Source organism: Pseudophryne corroboree, chromosome 5 (genome assembly GCF_028390025.1).
Source record: "Pseudophryne corroboree isolate aPseCor3 chromosome 5, aPseCor3.hap2, whole genome shotgun sequence".
Taxonomy (NCBI): domain Eukaryota; kingdom Metazoa; phylum Chordata; class Amphibia; order Anura; family Myobatrachidae; genus Pseudophryne; species Pseudophryne corroboree.
Window position 1 is genome coordinate 163,090,299 of NC_086448.1, and position 19,133 is coordinate 163,109,431.

General features: G+C 45.0%; 1 protein-coding gene and 1 pseudogene across 3 annotated transcripts in view; both read right to left on the minus strand.

The window, feature by feature from the left end:
- Window positions 1-19,133, minus strand: part of WDR86 (WD repeat domain 86) — a 237,680-nt gene that overhangs the window by 98,645 nt on the left and 119,902 nt on the right. The gene's annotated exons all lie outside the window — the stretch shown is intronic.
- On the minus strand, window positions 1,902-2,020 carry LOC134930232 (5S ribosomal RNA; annotated as a pseudogene).

The following is a 19,133-nucleotide window of genomic DNA, read 5'->3' on the forward strand; positions in this document are numbered from 1 at the left end:
GACCAACAACTGCTCTCTGGACCTCGCCCTTATCAGGAGATCGTCCAAGTATGGGATAATTAAAACTCCCTTTTTCCGAAGGAGTATCATCATTTCGGCCATTACCTTGGTAAATACCCTCTGTGCCGTGGACAGGCCGAACGGCAACGTCTGGAATTGGTAATGACAATCCTGTACCACAAATCTGAGGTACTCCTGGTGAGGATGGTAAATGGGGACATGCAGGTAAGCATCCTTGATGTCCAGAGATACCATGTAATCTCCCTCTTCCAGGCTTGCAATAACCGCCCTGAGCGATTCCATCTTGAACTTGAATTTTCTTAAATATGTGTTCAAGGATTTCAAATTTCAAATGGGTCTCACCGAACTGTCCGGTTTCGGTACCACAAACATTGTGGAATAGTAACCCCGTCCTTGTTGAAGTAGGGGCACCTTGACTATCACTTGCTGGGAATACAGCTTGTGAATTGCCTCTAACACAGCCTCCCTTTCTGAAGGAGTCGTTGGCAAGGCAGATTTGAGGAAACGGCGGGGGGGGGGGGGGGTTTCTCGAATTCCAGCCTGTACCCCTGAGATACCACTTGAAGGATCCAGGGATCTACCTGTGAGCGAGCCCACTGATTGCTGAAGTTTTTGAGACGGCCCCCCACCGTACCTGGCTCCGCCTGCTGAGCCCCAGCGTCATGCGGCGGACTTAGCAGAAGAAGCGGGGGAGGACTTTTGTTCCTGGGAAGTGGCTGTATGCTGCAGCTTTTTTCTCCTACCTCTGCCTCTGGGCAGAAAGGACGCGCCTCTACCCCGTCTGCTCTTTTGGGGGCGAAAGGACTGCACCTGATAATACGGTGCTCTCTTTGGTTGTGAGGGGACATGTGGCAAAAATGCTGACTTCCCAGCTGTTGCTGTGGACACTAAGTCTGATCCCCGAACAACTCCTCACCCTTATAAGGCAAAACTTCCATGTGCCTTTTAGAATCTGCATCACCTGTCCACTGCCGGGTCCATAACCCTCTCCTGGCACAAATGGACAGTGCACTTATTTTTGATGCCAGCCGGCAAATATCCCTCTGTGCATCTCTTATGTAAAAGACAGCGTCTTTAATATGCTCTACGTTTAGCAATATAGTGTCCCTGTCTAGGGTGTCAATGTTTTCTGACAGGGAGTCTGACCATGCAGCTGCAGCACTGCACATCCATGCTGAGGCAATAGCTGGTCTCAGTATAATACCAGTGTGTGTATATATAGCTTTCTGGAGAGCCTCCTGCTTTCTGTCAGCAGGTTCCTTTAGCACAAAAACGGGAAGGTTTTTGATCCTGCACCGACCTAGATTCAAAATACGTATAAATATGGATGCCACGAGGTGGACAATAGTGCTAAATAGTAGCAATGATATCTGTCCGTGTGGCGGTGCGCCCGGAGTCAAAGAAAGGGGGAAATGTACATGTATAGAAGAAAAAGTATGACTCTTGTTTGGGCGCACTCTTGTGTTAACTATCTACTAATTGATAAGTAAAATATTAGAGGAGTAATACCAGTATAATAATAGTTTCTACTCTTTGAAGTACATGGGGGTTAAACACGATAGGTTGGAGATGGAGTAGGTGTTGATAGGTCAGCTGGAGACAATAGTCTCATAAATGGATGTTCAGATCTTAATTATTCCTAGATAATTGCATGTCGGAAGTTGGCTATAGATTAAGCTACTTCCCTCTGCCCAAGATCTGTACAAACTCAGTTTGTATTAATGCAGCCCTAATTGGGTTACAATCGTGAAGTGGGAGAGCCCATACACTTGGTAACACTTCTCAACAATTGCCTACGTAATGAGTAAAAAAGAAGAAGTAGGAAAATAAAGTATAAGTGGTGATACTGCTGTTGGTATCTTTTCTACAGGAAGGGGAGTTTCCTACTTCACTGGGTATTCCCTAGTGGTCGCCCGTCTAGGTACTGACTCAGCCCACCTGCGTTTAGCTTCCAAGATCGGACGAGATTGGGCGTGAACGTAGGGGTATGGTCGTAGGAAGGTTCAGACCTGTAGTACCAATGAGAGTGCACCGAAATAGGAGGATTAAATCCGCCTTGGAAGGATGAATGCTGGAAATGCGTACTGAGAAAGGAAAGAAGTGACAGGAAAGTGAAAAAAATGTGAATCTGCTGTCCACGTTAGACCGAGGAAGCGTATCTCCTGAGGGGACACGCTCCTCTGAATCGTGGATGAGAGTTCACAGAAGAAAGAACAGTTGGAGGAGATAAGTGTGTAATTCTGGGAAGGGAAGAGAAGGAGGCACAAAAAGAGAAGGTTATTTACACATTAACTGTAGGTCCCCAGGGGGTTACCTCAGGTGTGTGATTGCTGCCAGATCCTGGTCCAAAGATACAACACAATGACAGGTGTTAGAAAGCAAATAACCACCAGGGATGGAGAGACATATCTCATGAATGGTATAAAGGTGCAGTATATGTATCTTGTTATTAGTGCACTTTAGATTCATATGATAATCAACAGTTCGGTAGACAAATTTATGCCGTGCCCCAGAACCTTAGATTTCACAGGTGATATAAGCAGAATGTCCCATTCAGGACAGAACTCAATTGTTGGCACAGGGCTAAACCTGAGGCAAAGGAGAGAGATACCTCTGTACACTTCTCTCAGAGGTGAGGAAACTTCACGAGAGCAAGCGATGCACAATTTGAGATTACCAATGGCAGAATAGTTGTAGGATCACAACACACCTATCTTTTTTACTTTTGGGTGTGAGAGATGAGTGTTACACATTGTATTAAGGCTAGAAGCACCAGCGATATATCTCATAACAATTCCTGTACTATAGCAAGGGTGCTAAATCATAGCAATAGACATGGTACAACAATAATCAACATTCCCACTCCAAGTGTCAGACAGGTCAGGTGCTTGTAGGAATGTAGGAAAAATATGTATATCACGTTGGTAGTGCACTTTAGATATATATAACAATCAACAGTGTAACATATCAGGACAGATCTCTATTTATGATATAGAGCTATACCTGAGGCACAGGAAAGAAATACCCCTGTACGCTTCGCTTAATGGTGAGAAAAAATTTTTTCACGAGAGTATGCTATGCACAATTTGAGATTACCAAGGGCAGAGTACATGCAGAGTCACACCGCACCTATCCTATTTATACTTGGGTGTGAGAGAAGAATTGTGGCAATTTATACTAGGGCTGGAAGCACCAGTAATATAGCTTGGAGCAATTTCTGCACTATAGCAAAGGTGCTTAATCTTAGCAATAGGTATAGTACAACAAAGATCAACATCACCACTCCAAGTGTCAGACAGGTCAGGTGCTTGTAGGAATGCAGGAAAACGCGTTTCACCCGGTCTCGGGCTTGTTCACTTCCATCCTGAACAGCTTGTATACTTTTTCTTCTATACAAGCAGGTTCCTTTAGGGCGGCCGTATCCTGGGACGGCAGTGCCACCTTTTTTGATAAGCGCGTAAGTGCTTTATCCACCCTAGGGGGTGTTTCCCAACGTGACCTATCCTCTGGCGGGAAAGGGTACGCCATTAGTAATTTTTTTGAAATTACCAATTTTTTATCGGGGGAAGCCCACGCTAGTTCACACACTTCATTCAATTCTTCAGAAGGGGGAAAAACTACTGGTAGTTTTTTCTCCCCAAACATAATACCCTTTTTTGTGGTACCTGGGGTCACCTCAGAAATGTGTAAAACATTTTTCATTGCCTCAATCATATAACGAGTGGCCCTATTGGACATTACATTAGTCTCTTCGTCGTCGACACTGGTATCAGTATCCGTGTCGACATCTGTGTCTGCCATCTGAGGTAGCGGGCGTTTTAGAGCCCCTGATGACTTTTGAGACGTCTGGGCAGGCACGGGCTGAGAAGCCGGCTGCCCCGCATTTGGCATGTCGTCAAATTTTTTATGTAAGGAGTCGACACTTTCGCGTAATTCCTTCCACAAGTCCATCCACTCCGGTGTCTGCCCAGCAGGGGGTGACAACACATTTATAGGCACCTGCTCCTCCTCCACATAAGTCTCCTCATCAAACATGTCGACACAGCCGTACCGACACACCGCACACACACAGGGAATGCTCTGACAGAAGACAGGACCCCACAAAGCCCTTTGGGGAGACAGAGAGAGAGTATGCCAGCACACACCAGAGCGCTATATAAATCAGGGATTAACTAAATGATATCCCCTTATAGCTGCTATATGTATATTGCGCCTAAATTTAGTGCCCCCCCTCTCTTTTTTACCCTTTTCTGTAGTGTAGACTGCAGGGGAGAGCCAGGGAGCTTCCTTCCAGCGGAGCTGTGAGGGAGAAATGGCGCCAGTGTGCTGAGGGAGATAGCTCTGCCCCTTTTTCGGCGGACTTTTCTCCCGCTTTTTTATGGATTCTGGCAGGGGTATTTATCACATATATAGCCTCTGGGGCTATATATTGTGATATATTTGCCAGCCAAGGTGTATTTATTGCTTCTCAGGGCGCCCGCCCCCAGCGCCCTGCACCCTCAGTGACCGGAGTGTGAAGTGTGTATGAGGAGCAATGGCGCACAGCTGCAGTGCTGTGCGCTACCTTGGTGAAGACTGATGTCTTCTGCCGCCGATTTTCCGGATTCTTCTTGCTTCTGGCTCTGTAAGGGGGCCGGCGGCGCGGCTCCGGGACCGAACACCAATGGCCGGTTCCATGCGGTCGATCCCTCTGGAGCTAATGGTGTCCAGTAGCCTAAGAAGCCCAAGCTACCACCAGTTAGGTAGGTTCGCTTCTTCTCCCCTTAGTCCCTCGCTGCAGTGAGTCTGTTGCCAGCAGATCTCACTGTAAAATAAAAAACCTAAAATATACTTTCTCTCTAGGAGCTCAGGAGAGCCCCTAGTGTGCATCCAGCTCAGCCGGGCACAGGATTCTAACTGAAGTCTGGAGGAGGGTCATAGTGGGAGGAGCCAGTGCACACCAGGTAGTCCTAAATCTTTCTTAGCTGTGCCCAGTCTCCTGCGGAGCCGCTATTCCCCATGGTCCTTACGGAGTCCCCAGCATCCACTAGGACGTCAGAGAAAGCTTTGTTATGCCGTGAGTAAAATACCTAACTTTTGTGTAAAATAACTAAGCGCATGCGCTCTGCGAACCTTGCGCATGCGCAGTAAGCGACTAATCGCAGTATAGCGAAAATTGGCAACGAGCGAACAACTCGGAATGACCCCCTTTGTTAGCAGTTGGGCAAAACCATGTGCACTGCAGGGGAGGCAGAGATAACATGTGCCGAGAGAGTTAGATTTGAGTGGGTTATTTTGTTTCTGTGCAGGGTAAATACTGGCTGCTTTTTTTTTACACTGCAATTTAGATTGCAGATTGAACACACCATACCCAAATCTAACTCTCTCTGCACATGTTATATCTGCCCCCCCCTGCAGTGCACATGGTTTTGCCCAACTGCTAACAAAGTTCCTGCTGCGATCAACTCAGAATTACCCCCTATATCTCCAGAAAAATATAAATACTTACAGATTGTACAAAGAAGGGAAACTAAAATGGTGCATGGTCTACAGTACAAAACTTAATCAGGAAAAACGAAAAGATTTGAATATGTATAGTTTGGAGCAGAGAAGAAAAAGGGAGGACATGATAGAGACTTTCAAATACGTCAAGGATTTTAAACAAGGTACAGGAGAGAGACACTTTCAAAGGAAGAGAAGTATTAGAACACAAGGACATGTGCTAAAACTGGAGGGAGGAAGGTTCAGGGGAAATTTAAGGAATGACTACTTCACAAAAAGGGTAGTGGATGAGTGGAATAGCCTCCCGCCAGAGACAGAGCATTTTAAACATGCTTGGGATAGGCATATGAATATCCTTACAAAGAACTTAGGATCAAATAGGGTTGAGGTTACTTAAAGGTTCTTATTTGCCGTCAAATTCTATGTTTCTATGTTCTCTATTTATGCCTCTAAATGGCTGACTGATTCTCAATTTCAAGATATACAGTCTGAGGCTAAAGTCATGAAGACCTTCTGGACCAATGAGGTATCAATATAAACAATGTAACGAAATTGGAGTCCAGGGAAGCTTAATCCTCTGCCTCCGCTTCACACCTTTGATTTTAAAGCAAACATTACTGGAGACAATTGGCTTGCCCATATACATGAGAAATCAAGGTCACTTGTTAAGAACCATTTAGGAAGGGAATATAATTACATATTTGTTATCTTGTTGCAAAGCCATAGCGGGGCAATACTGGGCCAGCCCTGCACATGTGACATCAAGAGGGGGGCCAGACTGCAACCGGAACCAGGAAGCTGAGCTCCCGGCGCATCCTAAGGACACGCTCTGGCAATCTGGAGGCTGTTGTTCCTGGCACCCTGTGAGCCAAATACGCAGAGCAATCTACAAAATACACTGCCACTGAGCAGCGATGGTGCCAACCCATCAGCTCTGCAACCTGGGAGGCTGCAACACTCGCACAGCCACAGATTTCCTGTAGCATTAAAATATAGATTAGAATGGAGCAACAGTAGTATAATAAGCACTTCCTGGTTGATGTGTAAGGGCAGCTCACATTGCAGGATTCGTTTCGGTATGCGTTCATAATATCAACATTCAGAGTGTCGACATTGGCAGAAAGTCAACATTCAATGGGTGGAATTCAAATGTTTGAAAAGTCGGTTGGGTGTCTGTTTTTTCGTGTCTACTAGATGGGAAAAAACAGACTCCCTTCAGTGGGACCCACTTGGCCGGAAGGAGACTGCACATGGGTGCCACCGGATCTAACCGCAGCATGCCGCAGTTGGGCCGGATGACAGGACGGCAGAATTTCAATTTGAACACATACATTTCAGTGTATGTTTTCACACAGTGCGGCTGTGCAGCACTGTGTTCTATTGAAATCCCATGCGTCACTGGCCGGATCATGTGCTGCGGCATTCGTGTGCACACAAACCCCCCCCCCCCCCCCTCCCGGCCAAGCGGGTCCCATTCAGCAGGACCTACTTAGACGCTATGTGTGGCCCTACCCAATGTTGACATTTACAATGTCAATATTGACATTTTTAATAGACACCACCCCCCCAGGCCCCCCACCACCACCATTAGCATTCTACTGTCAACACTATGAACAATGGCAAATTATACCACACACTTCCTGTATACTACTTATTCGAGAAAAGTTAATTCTAAACAAATGTTAAGTTTGAACTGCTACAGGTCATTTCACTTGTTTGCTGTATGCAATCTCTGTACAGCTTGTGCTCTAACTACACTATACCCTAACTTGAGCTGAACAGAAATCTTGTATCAGAACTTTCTCATCACTGCTGGGCAATCCTGAGCCATCAGGACAGAACGAGGAATCCAGATATGAACTAAAACCACACTGAGTGAAAACGGCGTTGTTCCACTGCGAAGATTATACACACATGCTAACGGCTGCCAGATGTACCGGCTCCAAGTCATGACTAAGGACTTTGAGTCTTATTTTTTCTTCAAATATTTAATCCCCTGCACACAGAGAAGTGCTTAGTTTGAGCAAACAAGTTTTGAATTTCAAATATGTATATTCATAACTCGTAATTGGTGAAATAAAACATCTCTGGAAGAGGTGAATAGGCAGTTGCACAATTCCTTACTCCATTACACATCATATCAACACATTTTATTACACGGCTCTCAAAAAACATATCTACAAATTCATACCGCTAGAAGGAAGGCCAGACACCTTGTAAAAGGGATTAAATGACAAAACATTTCCATGCCTTATACGCATTGTTTTCAAATCTTGCTGCTCCTGAAGTCAAACTGGCTAGATTTTATTTTAAATTGTGTAATTTGATTTCCTGTGGAAACAAATAACAAGGGGGAAAAAAAAGCGTTCTATTGTCCAAAGCAAAGATTCACAAAAGCAAGGTTATATCCTTCACAGCTACATTGTTATCAAGAGGTCATAATTATACTGGGATGCGATCAAGATCCCGGCAGTCAGAATGCCAACAGCGCCATCCCAACGGTAAGTACTGGGGTTGGGGTTTAGCCAGGTACACACTGACTAGACGATATGCTTCTTCAGCGATATTGTCAAGTGTTTGCCCTTGAACTCCCGGACAAAATGAGATAATGCATACACACTGAACGAGATCACTAACGATATCGTTCAGTGACCTCATCCTGCCACATCCCCGAACATGAAGTATCGGACGATATCGTCAGATTGATCTGCATGTTCAGATGATAGATGATATCATTAACGACCAGCGGGAGCTCACATCGTTAACAATATTGGGGGGTCATTCCGAGTTGATCGCTAGCTGCCGTTGTTTGCTGCGTAGCGATCAGTGAAAAAAATGGCTAATCTGCGCATGCGTATGCACGCGCGTCATACGGGTACAAAGTCCATTGTGATTTTGCAGTGGTTCTAGCGACGATTCCAAACGCACAGCCGATCGCAAGGAGATTGACAGGACGAGGGAGTTTCTGGGTGTCAACTGACTGTTTTTTGGGAGTGTTGGAAAAACGCAGGTGTGGCCGGGCGTTTGCTGGGCAGGTATCTGACGTCATTACCGTGTCACTCGTCGCAGCAATCATCGCACAGGATAAGTAACTACAGGGCTGGTCTCGTTTTGCACAAAATGTGTTTGCAGGTGCTCTGCTGCACAGGCGTTCGCACTCCTGCAAAGCGAAAATACACTCCCCCGTGGGCGGCGACTATGCGTTTGCACGGCAGCTAAAAACTGCTAGCTAGCGATCAACTCGGAATGACCCCCATTGTGCGTACACACTGGACGATTGTTGTAACAATATGTCGTTATCGTCCACATCGTTTAGAGATAAGCACTAGGGGGAGGGTAAGGATTAGGCTGCGAGGGGGGACAGCTAAGGTTAAACTGTGGGAGGGAAAGAGTTAGGGTTAGTCTGCAGCAGGGGACGGTTATGATTAGGCTGTGGGAGGGGTGGGTTAGAGTTAAAATACTTACAATACAATGGGATTTTGAACATCATATGCTAAAACGCCTATTTGTGCATCTTCCATTCTTCTGAGTGGATCTGATATGGACTGACGGAAACTTCCAGGATACAAAAAGTGCTTGATAAGACTATATATTTCTAGCACCAGGTGCCTGTGTTTGGTGCCTACTTGTCTGTTTATGAAGACTACCACTGCCTGGTTGTCTGAAAAGATCTTTAGATATTTTTTGCTCTGGTTGCCTCCATATACCCTGTATTACTTTGGTGTTCAGGTGAACTCCACAGCCTTTGGTTTTCAGGTGAACTCCACAGCCTTTGGTGCTTGTCATTAAAATAGTACTTTCCAGTTCTGAGAGGGGCCCGCCCATTTCTTCTGATGCTGGACTATGCCATCAGTCTAGATCAGTAGTTCCCAAACGTTCTTCAGTCATGGCGCCCTAGAGTATCAGCATTTTAATCACAGCACCCCTAGGCCAAAAGTTTCTTCATGAGCAATTTAGAAACAAATATTAAATTAAATACATTGTGCTCCTGTCATCTATTGGTTTAGTTATGTGGTGGTGGACCACCAAACCGAGGCAAACCCTGGGAACCCATGGCACCCAGTTTGGGAACCACTGGTCTAGATACATTCTTCTGCGATTCTTAGAAGTTGATTTACAGTTCCTGGTTTTAATCTCATTGAGCACTTTTAGTTGCAGATTCCTCAAACGAATTTGCCCCCTCTTTGGGTATAGAGTCTCAAATTAGTGGTCAGTCTCTTTATATTGAAACACATGGTCTAATCTTTTCAAATTAGATGGTTCTTTCTCCTACTGGTTCAAATCCTTATCCAGCAGGCCTTTAAATCACCTTGTGTATGAATACACTGAGTTTATACTGTATAGTATTTCTCCCAAAACGTATTCTTGTAATTTGGATGTATATGGTGAACCCTGTATAGTTTTAATGATATGTCTAATTCATGTATATACTATTTTAGGGAGAAATGCTTTCTTTAGTTTTCCTTTCCTCGCTATAAGATGAGTATTAACATTAGGAGGAATCTTCTGAAGCTCTATGGCAATCTTTCATGTTGTCCTTTTCATCTGTTGAGATATCTAAAGCTTCATCTGGGATACCAATCATGTTATTATCTTGTTCACTAAACAATTAGATTGTTATGATGGTGCAATTGACTATCCCTCTTAGGTATAAAGTCCATACATAACGCTTCACTGTAAATAACTCCTTATCAAAAGCTCCAATACAGCAATATGATTTGCTAGTCTTCTTTCCATTCAAATTCTCATTAAGGACTACCAAAAGGGGAGTTTGAAAAAATAAAAATAAACCTAAATAACTAAATTATGACCTGATTAATATAAACATCTAGAACATGCATCCTTAGGTTTCTTCGGGTTAGATTTCTGCTGCATACTGCATCCATACTAATGATGTAGAAGCTGTTCCTCATATCCTGACTTCACGTATAACAGCAACACAGCTAAACTCTGTGCCCTGGTGACAGGAGCTTTATCAAATTTAAATATACTTATAATTTTTTCCTTGGGTGTTACTTCTGGTGGTGGAGAATGGCTGCCAGAAGTTACCCCTTATCATGGGGTGGTCAATACCAATAGAAGAGATCTTGGAAGAGTCTAGATTAGGGGTGGGCAAAATACGGCCCGCGGGCCAGATGCGGCCCACAAACCGATCCTGCCCGGCCCACTGCCTCCCACCAGTGTGCAATGACAAGCGGCCCAACCGGCTGAGCTGCTTGTCATTGCTCTGCAGTGCCTCCAAGCTACCGGCACCACTGAGGTTGCGGCCATGCGATCACGTCACCAGACTCGCCACGTCAACCGGCCAGCTTTACTACAGGAGGTGGGCGGTGCTGAGGGTGGGCCCAGGCCGGGCCAGACAGAGTATGGATGCAGGCAGCACGTAGTAAGCAGCAGGATGTCTAAATACACAGCAGCAGTGCCTGAATCTGGAACCTAAGGTAGACCTTTTATAATTTTTAATGAAATTGGATAAAGATATCAGTTTTCAAATAGCACCCTAGCTATAGCAATGTCTGTTAATCCTCTTCTGGACTTGACATACTGCAGCGAGGCTCCTGGTAATTTTGTCAATGGGAAAAGATGGTAATTTGGTCAAGGGGGTGGGGGTGGGGGGGAGCCGGTAATTGTGTCCAGGTACTCTGGTTCAAGCTACTCCTGCGGGGTCCACTGCGGGACATGCGGCAGCCAGATATGTCAGACGGCCCTCCAACAACGCTTCCTTCCCCTGCCGCATGTCCCGCAGTGCTGTCCCCCCTTTCCCCAGGGACCATAACACACTGGAAAATGTACTTGCTGCGCTATGATTATCCCAAATAAAATGTTAATGTGTAAAAGGGGACTCTACCTTATGTACTGTGTAAAAGGGATCTCTACCTCCCATAATGTGTAAAAGGGATCTCTACCAGCCGTAATGTGTAAAAGTGGACTCTGCCTGCCGTAATGTGTGAAAGAGAGCTCTACCTGCCGTAATGTGTAGTAAAAGGGCACTCTACCTGCCGTAATATGTAAAAGGGATCTCTACCAGCCGTAATGTGTAAAAGGGGACTCTGCCTGACGTAATGTGTAAAAGGGGGCACTACCTGCCGTAATGTGTAAAAGGGGGCTCTACTTGCCGTAATGTGTAATAGGGGCTCTACCTGGCGTAATGTCTAATAGGGGCTCTACCTGGCGTAATGTGTAAAATGGGGCTCTACCTGGCGTAATGTGTGCCAGGGGCTCTACCTGGTGTAATGTGTGTAAGTGGAACTACTGTGTGGCGTAATTTGAATAATGGAGACTATTGTGCAGCCTAATCTGTATTATTTTTTGGGCACGCCCCTTCCACATTAAGCCACGTCCATATATTTTTGGCACATGGGGGGAGCTGCTATTTTGTGTGCGGCCCTCGAATACTGACAGGAAAGTGTCAAGTGGCCCCTCAGCTGAAATAATTGCCCACTCCTGGTCAAGATCCTTTCTAGGGCTAGAACAGTAAGAATGATATAAATATTTTGCTGCTGATCTCTGACTTCCACAAAATATAGGACATGTATGCCCATACTTAACAAGTCTTGGAGAGTGATAAATTGCACGGTGATAAAGTACAGGCCAATCAGCTCCTAACTGTCATTTTCAAACATAGCCTGTAATATGGACTTAGGAGCTGCTTGGCTGGTACTTTATTACCGTGCAATTTATAATTCTCCAAGGCTTGATAAATCTGGACATTAGTGGGGGGAAAAAACCTACAATTTTCAGAACCCTACCACTATCCAAACTTTTTAAACTTTCCTAATACAGTAATATTCAGCAAAGGGTTCCTACAGACTTGCACCAGACACATAAAATAAAGATACATATACTACCTCTATGTGATTGTCAGATTATCCCTTGTACTTTGAGCACTGTCTGCTCAACACAATGGCCAAGAGTGGTGCTGAATAACCCACCGACCTTACGTAATGGAAGCAGTACAGATAGGAATACCACCGATTAATGAACGGGGCAGAGCAACAACGGTTGTGTTCTCCTTGCCACTGAAAATAGGAACTTTTCCACTTAGCATTCCAGATCCTTGATGTTTATACAAAAGTTTCATCACAATAAACAACCTAAAAAGATGTAGGCCTGTGCTTTAAGGGATCAGAGGCGGAGAAACAATTATTTAACTGCAAAAAGTATCATTCAAACTTTCATCAACACAGATGAACTGAAGATCTGAGAAAAAGGATATGGACCAAAAGGATGGAGCAAAGTATTTTGGCCAAAACAATATGGCATTATTCAGTCGCCTAGAACAGCATTCTGTTACCAGTGCCGTAACTAGACATTTTAGCGCTGTGTGCAAGAAACTGCCTCGGCGCCCCCCCCCCCCATGCAAAACATAGGGGCATGGCAGACAGAGTCCTCTTTTTTACACATTATGGCGGACAGTCCCACTTTTTACACATTACGGCAGCCAGTCCCCATTTTTACACATTACGGCAGACACCGTCCCCTTTTTACACTTACAGCAGACAGCGTCCCCCCTTTTTACACATTACAGCAGACAGCGTCCCCCTTTTTACACATTACGGCAGCCAGTCCCCCTTTTTACACATTACGGCAGCGAGTCCCCCTTTTTACACAATACGGCAGCCAGTCCCCCTTTTTACACATTACGGCAGACAGTGTCCCCCTTTTTACACATTACGGCAGCCAGCCCCCCTTTTTACACATTACAGCAGACAGCGTCCCCTGTTTCACACATCACGGCAGACAGCGTCCCCTTATTACACATTACGGCAGACAGCATCCACTTTTTACACATTACGGCAGACAGCGTCCACTTATTACACATTACGGCAGACAGTGTGCCCTTATTACACATTACGGTAGACGGCGTCCCCTGTTTTACACATTACGACAGACAGCGTCCCCTTATTACACATTACGGCAGACAGCGTCCACTTTTTACACATTACGGCAAACAGTGTGCCCTTATTACACATTACGGCAGACGGCGTCCCCTGTTTTACACATTACGGCAGACAGCGTCCACTTTTTACACATTATGGCAGACAGCGTCCCCTTATTACACATTACGGCAGACAGCGTCCCCTTATTACACATTATGGCAGACAGTCCCTACACACACACACAGCCTGTCACCTCCAGTCACACCACAAACACACAGCCTGTCACCTCCAGTCACACCACACACACACACAGCCTGTCACCTACAGTCACACCACACACACACAAACACACACACACCCTTCTCCCGCCAACTTTACCTCCAGGAGAGCTGTGGCAGCCAGAGACGGACGCAGAGAGACCAAACAGCAAAGTTGGGGGCGTGGCCTAATCACGGACCCATGGCCACGCCCCCTTGCAGCACTGATAGGCGGTCGGGGAGACGAGGAGGCACAGGACGGACCGGACATATGCTAATCACTTCCAGCATCCTGATCCGCCGCTGCAGGTACAGTGCTTCTGCAGACAAGCACTGAGCAGCGCGGATCTGCAGCTGTTGCCGGCGGTCCTGCGCCCTCAGTGCACATGTGCTGTGTGCCAGGCACCGCCGGCACACACCTAGTTACTGCACTGCCTGTTACTATGATGGCTTATTTACAGAAGGAAAATCATATTACACAGCACTGGGCCTAATACAGCTTGTGTCGCTATTGAGACAGAAATTGTGATTTTCCCAATCCTGTTTCTGCTAAAAAAATACACGTGAAGAGCCACCCAGAAAGGTAAAATACGCCCACCAATGCATTCGCAAATGTAATAATTGCAATGTATACGCAGAAACCAAGAACCATCAACCGCCATCGTCAATACTGGTTGACCCTTGCCTACGCAGGATATATGCACCTGTAGTTGCAGCGGCACCACGTTTTCAATCGTTGTAATCGTAGCGGACATCATATGCATTCCCCGAAAGCGGCCATGACACGCCTGTATTTTTTCAACCGCTTCCCACAAACGCCATGCAACCTCCCACAAATTGACACTTCCTGGTATTCACTATCTGATTGCTGGCCCTGCGATGACAATGCGTTCGCAATTTGCCATTTGTGTGGTCGTAGCGCATTTGTCCGATAATCTGCCGATTTGCAATTTTACTAAATTGCAACTGAAGCTGAATAAGGCCCACTGTACAGAAAATACTGTATGTCACCATTCACATCAGTCCCATTATTATTATTATTATTATTATTATTATTATTAAACCTTATACACAACTCAGTGGGCTAGTCCTTTGTGGGCCTTCAGGAGTAAAAATGTTCAGGACGAGTTGGGCCTTGGCACATTTGCAGGCTATGAATCTGATTCATTACTGGACACGATAGGGTTAAAGTCAAAATAGGATATTTTCCCTTTGAGGCTTTCGGAATTAAAAATAGTCTATCCCAGAGTACACTGATCCCACGAGATACAAGAGGAGGTCAAAGTACATTAAGATCAGATACTTCACATGTTTTTGTTCTAGAGGTTGTGTTCACTCTGTGTAAAATCTCACTGTATTGTAATGATCATAAGTAGGCAGAGCATGGTTCCACAAATCGTATTCTAAATCTAGATTTCCTGCAACGCTGATGAACTACGTTGGGGTGTATTCAATAAGTGTCGGATCCATTCCGACATGCATTTGTCGGAATGGATCCGACAAGGGCTATTCAATGGACAGCCAAATCCGACTGTCGGATTTGGCTCAAATCCGACTATCGGATTTGGCCGTACCTGGGGTCCTGTCCTGCTGCTGTCAGCGGCCGCCGGGTTCGCTGACAGCTGCGGCGGGGGGAGAAGACTGCGGCGGACAGCGCGCGGGTGGGGGGGGGGGTGATGGCTGCTGGGGGGGAAGGGGGAGGTGACAGCTGTGGGTGGCGGGGGGAGCTGGACGGCGGTGGGGGGAGCTGGCAGCGTCTGCGGCAGGAGGCTCTGCAGGGAGAGAGGTACCTGGCCGGGGCAAGGCCAGGCAAGGTACCTCTCATTCCCGTAGCCCGCTGCACCGCTCCCCGTTTCCTCACCTCAATCCGACTTGTTTTCAAGTCGGATTGAGTTTGTCAGAAAGGGGGCACGCAGGTCGGCGGTTATTCTGCCGATCCACGTGTTTTCCGACAAGTCGGGAATTCCTCACTTGTCGGGGGGGGGGGGGGGAATGCACATTTTTAATAGGTCGAAACCCCTTCCGACCGAAATCTGTCGTCTTTCCGACAAGAAGGCAGCTTCCGACAGCTATTGATTACACCCCATTGTAGCAAAGTTTATACAATACTTAAAAATGCAGTTTAATTAATACATGTAAACAACAGAATAGAAACATTCTGTCCCTGATAAACAGAAGCACAATGGGCCTGAGTCAGAGGCAGACGCACACTGTACGCAATGCCAAGGCTCATGTAACTGAGTGACTATTTGCAAACGTGCCCACCATTTGCTGCCCCATGTCAGATAAAGCCTGTCTCATGGGTGTGCTGAGAGTGAAAGCGGGTACATTCCCAGACTCACAGCCGCTGCCATAGTCAGAAGACGACACTGCACCTGCCTGGAAGGGTGACACCCGGGTATGATCTGCACCTCCTATTGTGGTGCAGCTGTAAAACCATGCCTAATAAATGATTGGCGCTTTTGAAAAAACATAGACGTTCAGCATTGGAACCCATATACAGAGTTATACGAATCCTTGCTAGAGATCTGCCCCTACTCACAGGGGAACTCAGAGGGGTGACTGGATCACCTGACCAGGTCTTGTTTTGGGCCCCGACAGTTGTAGAGGAGGAGAAATGTCCCCTCCACAGCTCTATGAATACTATTTGTTAATGTCTTATTGATGAGGGGCCCATGGCTACGCATCCCAGATTAGGCCACACCATTAGTTATCACCCCCTTTCTCTCTCCTGGCAACCCTACCTGTCCGTATACTTGGTTTTATACAAGTTGCCGCCATCAGTCTTGCACCAGACTTTACTTAATGCAATAGATAAATCTGAAATCATCCATACCTACATGTAACTGCACAGAACACCACATAACTGAAGTGCGCACAACTCTCAGTCACTTATGTTTGTGTACACTCAGTATGAAAACTGGCATTTGTTTAACCCTGCATCAGGTCCAGATTTTAAGAATATCCATGCTTGAGTCCAGATGATAAATCAAATTGACTGAGGTATTAATAAAGTCACCTATGCTGAAGCATGATATCCTTAAAACCTGGACTGTAATGGAGGAATCTGTGAACATTATCAATGCCTTAGTACACGTGATGGGCCCAGTTAATAATAGGGGGGGGGTAAAAAAAAGCGGCCAGTTTGATTCTTTGTGATTCTGTTGCTATAACGTACTGGCTCTGGCACCGATCATTAAGAAAATATTCCCCGGATGGTGCGGGCCAGTCTAGAGAACATCATAGCCGGGTCAACAGGACTTAACAGGTTATTTATAAAAAAAATGTGTCATACAATAACCACAGCAAAACTACATCGTAATTTGCGGCTTAGCTAAAGTAATCCAATGCCATTTTCCATAATTGCTGGGGACAGAATAATTCCTCTTATTCTGGAAACAGAAATAATTTTATATATTTCAAATGGTTTAAAAACACTGAAGTTATTTTAGAAATGCTAAAGCAGGATTAAAAGGACATTTCCATTAAAACTGTGTAAATCCTGGGATACATCTATCTGCAGAGAATGGGCCAAATTCAGAGATGTACGCAAATCCGATGGTTTACGCACACATTTGATGTTTGCTGACCTGCATACGCATAGGACCCGTACTGCACGTGTCCAAGTGTCCTGTATCGTTGGACGCAGTGCGGCTGCAGACGTCAGGAGAGTAACAGTCTGCAGCCGTTTGGGGGCGGTGACGGGGAATGTTCTATAAAACGGGGGCATGTCAGCCCTGTTTTGTAGCCATATTGAGACCAGAGTCTCCCCCGGCCCCAACAGCGTGAAAACCTAGGCCTTCCTGATTAATTTGAGGGTCACTCTGATGACTGATGTTCACGCAGACAGTGGCAGCAGATCACAAAGCCTGCAGTGGAAGTCTTTCTACTATAGGCGCCTCCTGCTGCTTTGCATCTTTTAGCACAGTTGCTGCATACAAAGATGCAGCAGCTGTGCAAGATAGTCTCTCCCTGAATCAGGCCCCATGATAAACATAGAATGCTGCAACATTAAGAGGTATATTTACTAAAGTGCAGGTTTATAGAAGTGGAGATATTGCCCGTAGCAACCAATCAGATTCTATTTAACATATATATATATATATATATACATATACACACACATATACATACACACAGACGCGATGTCCACAAAGGCGGCTCCATACGTGTGTGTATATAAAAAGGATATATTTTTACTAAAACACACTGTTTGGTGTACTGGTCACTATACAATTAGATTGGCAAATGCTGCTCCCAAATTGTAGTCTGAAATTATCCTACAGCAGCAAACACAAACATATATATATATATATATATATATATATATATATATATATATATATATATATATATAAGAGAGTGCACGAGCATTTAAAATATTTATTACACAATCACATAAATGTTAAAAACAATAGATATTCATATGTATGCACACTAGCACTATAGCTGGATAAAACATCCGATTTGAAATTTTATAGTATATTGATCCAAAGTTATTCGTAAGTTAATATATGGATGCAGGTATCACCATAAAGTTGTATAGCTGTATTGCTCTTACCCACCATACGCTTTTTCGGGCAGCATTGCACTCTACCTCTTTTAGGAAAACCGCTATGGTTTAATATTGTTTGTGTCCATCACTTGTAGTAAAGTTTGAAATTTGAGATCCAGCAGTACCTTATTACCCAGTCCATGCACAAACTGTGGGTAAGGGCAGCGTCCATATGGTGCAAACCACAACGATTAGGACTGGTACTTGAGGCTGGTAGTTGCGGCCAATGGGTCCATAAATTAAGACCGTGATGGCCGAGATCTGAAACAGATGTGTGCGTTCACTATGGTCCAGCTATATCAGCGCGGCACTTTGGCTGTGAGGTCCACGGCCGCGAGGGAGTGCACTGCTGCAGGTGGTGAGCACAAGAACCAGCTACGGGATGTATGGATGTTTACAAGCACAGGTGCAGATGCCTCCTAATGCGTTTCTCCATTCTAACAATCTGTTTCATCAGAAGGAATTGTTTTCCTAAGCACACAGTCCATGTATTTATCTAGAGCCTCCTCCAGTTTCGTTCTCTTATTAGGGAAGACATGTGTTCTACAGGTAACAGGTGCATATTAGATGCCGTGACCAGCACAATAACTAGTTATCAATAGAATAAGAAAAATGGAATATATAAATATATATATATATATATATATATATATATATATATATATATATATATATATATATATATAGCACGGTCGTGCCCTTATATTAAGGTTGAATCGAACAAACAGAATTCTCCCATAGTGAACTTTTGAGTGTGTGTATATATATATATATATATATATACACACACACACACATACATACACACATACATACATACATACATATACATACACAGTTGTGCTCATAAATTTACATACCCTAGCAGAATTTGTGATTTTCTGGCCATTTGTCAGAGAATATGAATGATAACTCACAAACTTTTCTTTCACTCATGGT